Source organism: Etheostoma spectabile, chromosome 15 (assembly GCF_008692095.1).
Source record: "Etheostoma spectabile isolate EspeVRDwgs_2016 chromosome 15, UIUC_Espe_1.0, whole genome shotgun sequence".
Taxonomy (NCBI): Eukaryota; Metazoa; Chordata; class Actinopteri; order Perciformes; family Percidae; genus Etheostoma; species Etheostoma spectabile.
This window is the reverse complement of record NC_045747.1, coordinates 32,969,903-32,979,505: the sequence shown is the minus strand read 5'-3', so window position 1 is coordinate 32,979,505 and position 9,603 is coordinate 32,969,903. Positions and strand designations below refer to the sequence as shown.

At 42.2% G+C, this 9,603-nt stretch overlaps 1 protein-coding gene across 1 annotated transcript in view; it reads left to right on the top strand.

Annotated features, from left to right (window-relative positions):
• The window catches only part of LOC116702608 (histone acetyltransferase KAT7), a 61,650-nt gene that overhangs the window by 25,316 nt on the left and 26,731 nt on the right, over positions 1 to 9,603 (top strand). The window lies entirely within an intron of this gene.

The window sequence follows — 9,603 nt, the reverse complement described above, 5'->3', positions numbered from 1 at the left end:
CTCTCTCTCTCTCTCTCTCTCTCTCTCTCTCTCCTCTCGCTGTCTGTCAGCTGCTCATTGTTCGCCTTCTTCTAATATATTAGAAACACCAAAGCATAACCAGAAAACCCAAGACGTTATAAATTTGGTGTGACTCTATTATTTCTGAGACCAGAAGCGTCAGTGGGTTTTGGATATTCTGTCCAATAAACAAGCAACCATCACGATCGGGTGACGTGTCTTCAGTGTTTGGTGTGTTTGCTTGGGAAAGCAAACCGAAGCAAATGAAAAATGCAAGAAACCAGAGGGAGAGTTGGTTTCGGGAATGTCTATATAAATATGAAGACCGGGTATTGTATGTGACAGACTTTCTATGCAGTAGGTGACATAAGTAAGGAGGTGAACGGCCAAAAAGGGTCTTGTAAATGAAAGTGAACCATTGAAATAAACTTGGAAGAGAGGAAGGGTGGGCAGTGGTGCATCCTGCGTGCGTGCATTCATGTGTGTCCGCCTTTGTGAATGGACTAGAAAGCACAAGGCCACTCCAAGTCAGCGTTCAGGTGATAAATGAAGGTGGATGCACACAATACTTAAAGGGGCGCTATGTAGTTTTGGCCATTTTGGCAGCTCCTATGTTAACTTGTGTCTGACTTATTGCTCGGTCTAGCTGCCGTAGCCTCTTTCTCTGTTCCTCCAACAATGCTTTCCTGAGTTTCTGTTTCTTCTTTGCCGGCTTAGCCATGACGATAGTGTGAAAAACTCTATAGTCGTTCCTGAATGGGTGTATGTGTGCAGTGCCGTGAAGCAATACATTACATTGCGAGACCTGATATCACACGATACTTCCTGGCAGAGTTCAGTTAAGGTAAATTAAGTTTAAAAAAACCTGCGTAGTTCCCCTTTAAACTGCAGCAAAATTGGGTCATCCCAAACACATTCAGAGGACTGAGGGAACATCCTGCTTTGTACATCAATTTTGTTTCTATGGTTGGATCCATTCTAGAGAAAAGCACTTCTGCTGTGATGAAAACGAAAATGATTGAAATAAATTTGGAAGAGAGGAAGGGTGGGCAGTGGTACATCCAGCGTGTGTGCATTCATGTGTGTCCGCCTTTGTGAATGGACCAGAGAGCACAGAGGCCACTCCAAGTCAGCTTACAGGTGATAAATGAAGGTGGATGCACACAATACCTAAAGGGGCGCTGTGTGGATTTGGCCATTTTGGCAGCTCCTATGTTGTGTCTGACTTCTCGCTCGGTCTATCTGCCGTTTCCTCTTTCTCTGTTCTTCCAACAATGTTTTCCTGAGTTTCTGTTTCTTCTTTGCCGGCTTAGCCATGATGATAGTGTGAAAAACTCTATAGCCGGTTCCTGAATGGGTGTATGTGTGCAGTGCCGTGAAGCAATACGTTATATCGCAAGACCTGATATCACGCAATACTTCGTGGCAGTGTTCAGTTAAGGTATATTAAGCTAAAAAAAAGTGCGTAGTTCCCCTTTAAACTGCAGCAAAACTGGGTCATCCCAAACACATTCAACATCCTGCTTTGTACATCAATTTTGTTTCTATGGTCGGATCCATTCTGTAGAAAAGCACTGCTGCTGTAATGAAAACAAAAATGAGACTCAAGTTACATTCACACCAAATCAAAGATGTTGCTGAAATTAGCGCAGGGTTGTGCAGCAGAGTGGGACTGTCACTTAAATGGCCCATTTGTGTCTCCATTGTGTTCTCCATGGGGCTAACATTTAGCCGTACCAGGTCCTACAAGTGATTGTCTGTCCGCGTCGACAGATTTGAAAAATAATAATAATAATAATAATTTTAATTACTAACCATTATTAAGGGTTTTAAACTGGTGCACAAAACCAAATTGAGTGACATAACAAAACATTTTGCTCTATTTTTTATTTTGTATTGACATTTGTTAAACAACAATATATAAGAAGCAAAGTTATTAGTGTCAGGTTCATAACACTTTAACTTACTAAATAAACACGGTCAAGCAAGAAAAGAGACTCAGACGGCAAATAGCAGTTTGATAGACAATGCAAGAGGGAAGGTTCACGCAAGAGCCCTCTATCTGCAGCAAGCCTCTGGTGGAACTTCAGCGATTTCTCTGCAGCTCTGTCTCTTTATTCACAATTGTTGAAACAAGGACATCGTTTTTGGCTTGCCTACGTTGAGAAAACCAGGGCAAAGTGCAGGTCGCTAGGGCGAAGTGTACTCTGAGTGACCTCCAAAGCTAAGATTTACTGCTTGTGATATATCACAGGTGAGACATTTAAACCTCTTGTAAGAAACAGCAGCAACACAAAAGAGGGAGAGCAAAGAGAAACACGTATTGTTAAATGTGCATATAATAAGCATTAAAGATATATATAATAAGCATGTAAGAATATATGACAAGCAAGATATGAATATATATAATAAGCATGAAAGTTATAATATTTTAAGACACTACTACAGAGAAATATGAAATAAAAGACTTATAAACATAAATTTCTCTGTCATTTCCCTCCTGTTGTACATTTAACAAACATCAGCAATTATCTGTCCAGTTTATGGTTTTCAATAATCACATCAACACACGTACTCACAGGAAGGTTGTACATCAAGGAGAAGGCGAAAACCTTTTCTTCTGAAAGGGAAAATTCCTTCTCGACCCTCCCTTAGGAGCGGCCGCCCTTTTGGCCAAGATAAGGTCAAAAGTTTGTTTACAGTTGGTTTAATATATCATCATATTGCTTTGGGCCACATTCATTATATTGGTCAGATTTAGCTCTATCATATCTGGTTAATAAATGCACCCCCACAACCACAGACAGAAAACAAGAATACATTTGTGTCCTACACCATGTCTTTCTCTTCCTGTGTTCTTCCATCGTCACAGCGAGTGCTGTGCCCTTCAGGAAAGTGCTGTGTGGGTGTGTGTGGGTGGCTGGGCGGTGCAGTACCGCTGTGGTGCTGGTATCGTGGACTTCTTCTGGTGTCAGAGGTTCGTCCACCAGCACGTGACACACCGTCGGAGTCAGTCTTTACCACTGCCTCATTTCTGGTGTGTGTCGTGTTGCAACGTTGGTGACACAGAACGCCTCAGGTCAGGTCACGGATTTCCGGGCGTCTGGCGGGACTGGCTTGTCCTCCGGTACTGGAACCCTCTTGCAGTGTGATGCGTGGACCCGCGTCGTCCTCTTCAGCAACCTTCACTGCTGTGGGTGACCAGAAGAACCTGGGAGAGACCTTGCCAGTGTTTGGACTGCCAGTTCTTCCTCCTGAAGTTTCTCACCGACCACGAAATCTCCCAGGCTGCAGCATGTGGAGCGGTCCTCCAGCTGGGTGGGGCAGCACGAAAACCTGGATTCTTATGTCAAGAGAGCAGAAGACAGATAACACCCTACTCTAACATCTCATGCTCACACAGAGCCCAGAAGCTCTAGAAGCTTCTAACCCTCATACAGGGTGGTCTGCCAAAAAGGATCTCAAACAGAGGTTACTGCGCGTTCTGACCCTCATTCCTAGTACGTAGTTTTGTTCTTAACGTGTGGCTATCTCTTGACAACCGACTTTCTCCCCTCTGACGGTGTGAGATCAACAAATTTCATCATGATATGCTCAAATGCCCGCTTTACAAAATTTACCCTTTATGCAAATGTTGTGAAGACCATGTTGTCATTAACAATAATAGCCCTTGCCCCTTTGGCACATGGCCCTGCCCATGCTATTATTACCCATTTAGATCTCACATTTCCCTGTGGATCATCATTACTATTAAAAAATTTTTTTTTTAAGTAAGAATTGAAACCTTTGAAGGTGTGAAACACCTTCTGCTCCTCCCATTTGAGACATGGCCCCCGCCATGGCTCATCTTAGCTACCAATTCTTAGGTAAGCAGGGCCCGTCATCTCTCTGATATAGGCCCCTAACACAAGTTGCACCATCTAACAGCCATACATCCTTCTCAGTCTGGGGAAGTTTTCTTGCATGTTTTTGCTTTGTGCCCCTCTGCTGCCAGGTGACACTAAAAATGTAATAGTGTAATAGTTAATCTCTCAAGGCTCTCTCTCTCAGAGCTTCGTTATAGACTGTTGGACTGTCAACAAATACTTGTCCTAAACGTGTGAAAATGTATGCCTTACCATCCAACAGGAATGCAAACCAGAATTGGCTGTCTTTGTCCACTGGAACACTGAAAAAAAACAATAGACAAACAAACAACAGAAAAATATTGTGCCCCCCTGGAATTCCTTGAAGAATAGCCTAGTGTACGGTGCGGTACGTTGGGTGCACGTGCGTGGACCGCTGCATTTACTGCTTTTGAGGTCCTGAACAAAACGCCATTTGAGCGGTTTCCCCTTATCACGAATTTTCTTGACGGGGAAAATAGGCGTGCGACATGGCACAATAACTCCTGCTTTCAATAGAGAGTTAAAGACCGGTCGGATTTCATCTTGTTTCAGAGACTACTGATAATTTTTGGACCTGAAGTCTGTGCGCGGTTTGATGACATCAGGCTGACAATTGTTATGAGATTTATCACATTTATGCGCTTCCCACAGGTGCGTCTGCACTTGGGACAGCAATGGTGAGATCTCTGTGGGGGAAATATTCACAGCTTAATCAAAAAATGTGTGTGTGTGTGTGTGTTTCAGCTTCTTTCCGCTGGAACACACTGCGCGCGGTGGTCACTGTGTGACAGATGCTTCCGATAAACTCCCGTGGAAAGGGAGGTGTAAACGTCCCCCTCCACGGTTTCAGTCCAGTCAGTCAGCTGGTCACAGTCTAGGACAAAGTGTCCCAAGTTTCTCCACTGATCTGTGGGAGGTTAGACAAAAGAGAGATATGAGCTTATGAGTGCTAGATTCTGAAAAACATTCTCTTCTTATCAAGGTTACTTCTACTGCACATCTATATTCAAGCAAGTATGTAAGCACACTCAAGCTCATCTGTATCTTCCTTGAAAAAAATCTTCAACAAACGTCCTCTGTTTCTGATGAGACAAAATAAGTGGAATGTAAGTTTAGTTCTGACATGAAGTCAGCAAGGGGTTAAATCACATCTCTGGCCTCATGCAACAGGCCTGCAGCCTGACCCAGAGAGAGATATACCACTGAAAAAATCAGCTAAGATGTGTGTGTGTGTGTATGTGAAAACATAGTCAGACTGGCTGTGACTTCTAATCTCACAACCTTGAGACCTGTAGGAGTTTGAAATACTCCTCTTCCGAACATTAGATCCCTACCTAACAAATTCACTGGACACAGGAGAGAGCAAAACCATTTTTCCCTTCTCTCCTGCTCTGAATCATCTAGATCCCTATGTACACACATCCATTGGAGATAAAAATTTCTGGAACAATAGCTCCACTTGCACCCCTTTAAAGAACTACTCTACTAGGAAGCTTTTGATTTGCAAAATAAAGATTTTTGAACATAATTTGCACATAATTTGTAAACCGAAATAAACCAAAAACTCTACATCCCTTCCCTACACCTTTAAGATCGTAGTAGCCAATTCATACACCTCAGATAAAAACATTGCATAAGTAGAAACACCTTCTACAAGTTTTTCTTTCCCTAGGTGACAATATTGCGTCTAGAATTCTCCCTATCGTGTGTGGAAGAGTGTGATGTTTATGGGCTGTAGCTGTGAAAGCTTTTACTTCATTGCAAGCAGATTAGTTAGTGTGTGTTTTTTGCATTTTCACTTCCCTTATCCGGTGCAGACTGGCTCAGACTCTCCACCACTCCCGTTCCCCTCCTCCCTTTCGTCCGCCCGTTGCTGGCTGTAGGTGTGATACCCAGCTGGGGGACCCCTCGGTTGTCGTTCCCCTTCTTGTTTTGGGGATGGGCATTCGTCTGCCCAGTGACCTCTTCCTCCACAGTTGAGACATGTGTCTCGGTCCACTGCTGGCCTTTGCCCTCCACCTCGCCCTCTGCCTTTCCTCTCGCTTCGCCTTTGCTTTTGCCCCCCCCCCCCTCTCAAGCCAATGTTGACACTGTCAAAGTTATTTTTCTTCTTTTCAGCTTGTTCCGCTGATTTGTTGCATTGGATGACCGTACCTGATGCTGCTGTTATGTCGATGTATGTGGGAGAGGCCGTGCTGCTTGTAAGAGAGAGAAGAGCGTGCAGCGAGTGGGTGCTGTGTGGGATCTGCTCCCTTCCTGGCGCTTGCTTCTGGGGGGACACTGACGTGTTTTCTCCCTTCGGCCTGGTGTTGGAGGAGTAGGGTGTGTGGGGTCGAGCACTGATCACCATCTTTAAAACTCGGATAGAGGAAAGCATTAGTGACAGTGTTTATATCTCCTTTCTGTGTTTCAACAGCATTACCTGTTCCCTCCTTAGTAACTAGTTTTTTGTTCTGTTTCCTTTCCCTACGAGTGGCTTCTTTCATCCACTGACTAAAACATTCTTTGTTTTTGTTTTCCTATTTGAATCAGATCTTGGGTGCTAATCGTCTTTCCCCCTCTCAATAATTTTTCTTTTTCGTCCAAATCCTGTTTTAGCAGGATTTAGAAGTTTAACTGTAACTTAAAGAACCATGTTCAGAAAACCTGTGTTTTGTTGTCCTAATAAACCACGCATTCTAAAGCCTGCGGACCATGGTTCATCATCATTCCATCCACTACCGGCCCTGAAGAAACGTGTGATTTTGTGCTCTTGTTATACATTTCCAAAAACAGTTAACAAGCAGCCGAAGTACTTCTTTTACGTATAATCGTCACTATACGGCCTAGTTTAGTTCTCGGTAAACTTTGCGGGAAAACCTGCAAACAGCTGTAACTCCATTTAAGCTACAATGACTGTTTATCTGTGATAGATTTCTTTTCGATGAAAATCCTGATAAGCAGCTATGATGTCTGTTTATCTGTATGATTTTGAAATCTATTCGTCACCCCGTTCTAGTCCGTATTGGATGCAATGATGTCAATTGGCTCTTTTTCTCTGTCATACCAAACAATCTGGGTGACAACAAAAAACCTTTTTCTCCTGTTTTGTACACACACAACCCAAAATTTCCCAAAACAAAAGATAGACTTTCACCGACTACCCTCAGTGGAACCACGGCCAATCTCTGTCCCACAAAGTGTCTCAATATCCAATTCAAATTGTTTATAGGCAAAACTTCAACTTAAATGAAACTTCAACTTACCCCCCTGTTGAAATTGCTTCCTTTTCGTTTGGACTTCAGAGTGGAATCAGCGAGCCTTCCGTGTTTCCTGACCCTTTTTATTATTTTTTTATATTATATAAAAATATTAATATAAAATAATATTGTATATTATTTTTTTATTCTATACCTGGACCTTGTCTTTTACAGTCATTCTGTACCTGGAATTTTGTCTTTTATGCACATTTTGTAGCTGGTCCCGTTTTAATTTCTTTCTCCTTTTACTTTCTCTCAATCTCTGTCTCTGCCTGCTCTAGTAAACCATTCACAGACGCTTATCTGTGCTTTCCATCAAAACCAACTCATCTACCCATTCTTTCACAAATTCATCTCTCCGGAAGATTTTTTCCATAAATTTCACATCTTTAGGGACTTTTACACTCTGTTTCTGACCCTATCTCCTCCCAAATTTACTTCACAACTCCAAATCCCACATAAAAGCTGCACTGCACCAACCTGTTGCCTTGGTCTAAGCAAATCCCACAAAGAACCACAATTTATCACAATAACCCTGTGCAGCACCAACCTTATTGTTTTCAAACAATAGTAAATGGTCACAAACACACAACAACTCCTATGAATCAACACATAGCTTACAGACAACAACCCGCTATGAAAAGACACACATAGCGTATCAGACAACACAAAACAGTAACCCGCTATGAATCAACAAACATAGCGTCACAGCAAAAAACACAAAACAGTAAAAACACAAAACAAATTCACAAAACAACAAACAAACAGAATCACAAGATAGCGCTATCAATAAAGCATGTGATCACCCTGCCAAACTTCTGAAATTAATCAGAATGGCCTCTTGACATTCCCGTTTCCCCGCTCGGGGAAAAATGTCTCATTGAAAATATCAACTGATATTTCCCTGTTATCGCCTCAGCTGTGTCCCAGACCGAAAAATAAACACCAACTTTACACTTACTTCAAGCTTTATATCTGGCCCCAGGCAACAGAATATATTACTCAATATGGTCCCAGACCGTAAGAATAAACATCAATGATACTTTCACTTAGCTTTGCAATAACGGGACCCCAGGCCCCCTGTGCACCTTTCCTGCAGTAGAACGTGTGTCCACTCAGAAGCATAAAAACTGCATCACTCACCCGTGTCTGTTCGCTCCTTGACCGTGGAAGTCGTCACCGAAAAGAGCAGGGCAGCGCCGGATCAACCTATGGCCCCGTCCCACAAAGGGTGGACGGCTGTTAACAGATTCTCCGGCCTTGATCGAGCGCGGTCCTGGTCCTCTCAGCTGTTGACTCCCGGGTTTCGGCACCAGAAAATGTCAGGTTCATAACACTTTAACTTACTAAATAAACACGGTCAAGCAAGAAAAGAGACTCAGACGGCAAATTAGCAGTTTGATAGACAATTGCAAGAGGGAAGGTCACGCGAAGAGCCTCCTATCTGCAGCAAGGCTCTGGTGGAACTTCAGCGATTTCTCTGCAGCTCTGTCTCTTTATTCACAATTGTTGAAACAGGACATCTGTTTTTTGGGCTATGCCTACGTTGAGAAAAACCAGGGCAAAGTGCAGGTCGCTAGGCGAAGTGTACTCTGAGTGACCTCCAAAGCTAAGATATTTACTGCTTGTGATATTCAACAGTGAGACATTTATAACCTCTTGTAAGAACAGCAGCAACACAGAAAGAGGGAGAGCAAGAGAAACACAGTATTGTTAAATGTGCATATAATAAGCATTAAATATATATAATAAGCATGTAAGAATATATGACAAGCAAGATATGAATATATATATAATAAGCATGAAAGTTATAATATTTTAAGACACTACTACAGAGAAATATGAAATAAAAGACTTATAAACATAAATTTCTCTGTCAATTAGTTTTATTAGTATCAGCTATCAACAAGGCAACTGCTCATCTCATTACATTTCTACAAGCGTTGACCAAAATATTCACAGCTTTAAATCTTGTAAAACTAATTTAAAGTTAAACCCTCGTAATGTCCTCCCAAATGCTTTACACCTTATTTAAAGTATACAGTATAAATTGTCAATCAATTCTGTGTTACACCTTTCGCCTTCCTTTAACCCACTACTACACATTTTTCCCTTTGTTTTGGAATTCAGAGCCAATAGACCTTGTTTACTTAAAAGCTACTTAAAATACCCTGTTTTTGAGTAAAAAATAAAATGAAACTATTGATTATTTTTGACCTAATATTATTTTGACTACTTGACTTATCACAGAGTGGTGTATGTTAAAGTTTAGTGAGGATGATGTTTTTGAATAATTTGAATCTTTTTAAAGACAGCCCATGACATGCAGCAAAGGGCCGCAGGTCGCAGTCAAACCTGGGCCCGCTGCGTCGAGGAGGAAACCTCTATATATGGGCATCCACTCTACCAATTGAGCTATCCAGGCGCCAATGGGTCATCCTTTGACTGGAAATATTCTTCTATCTCAGCTGGGTCCT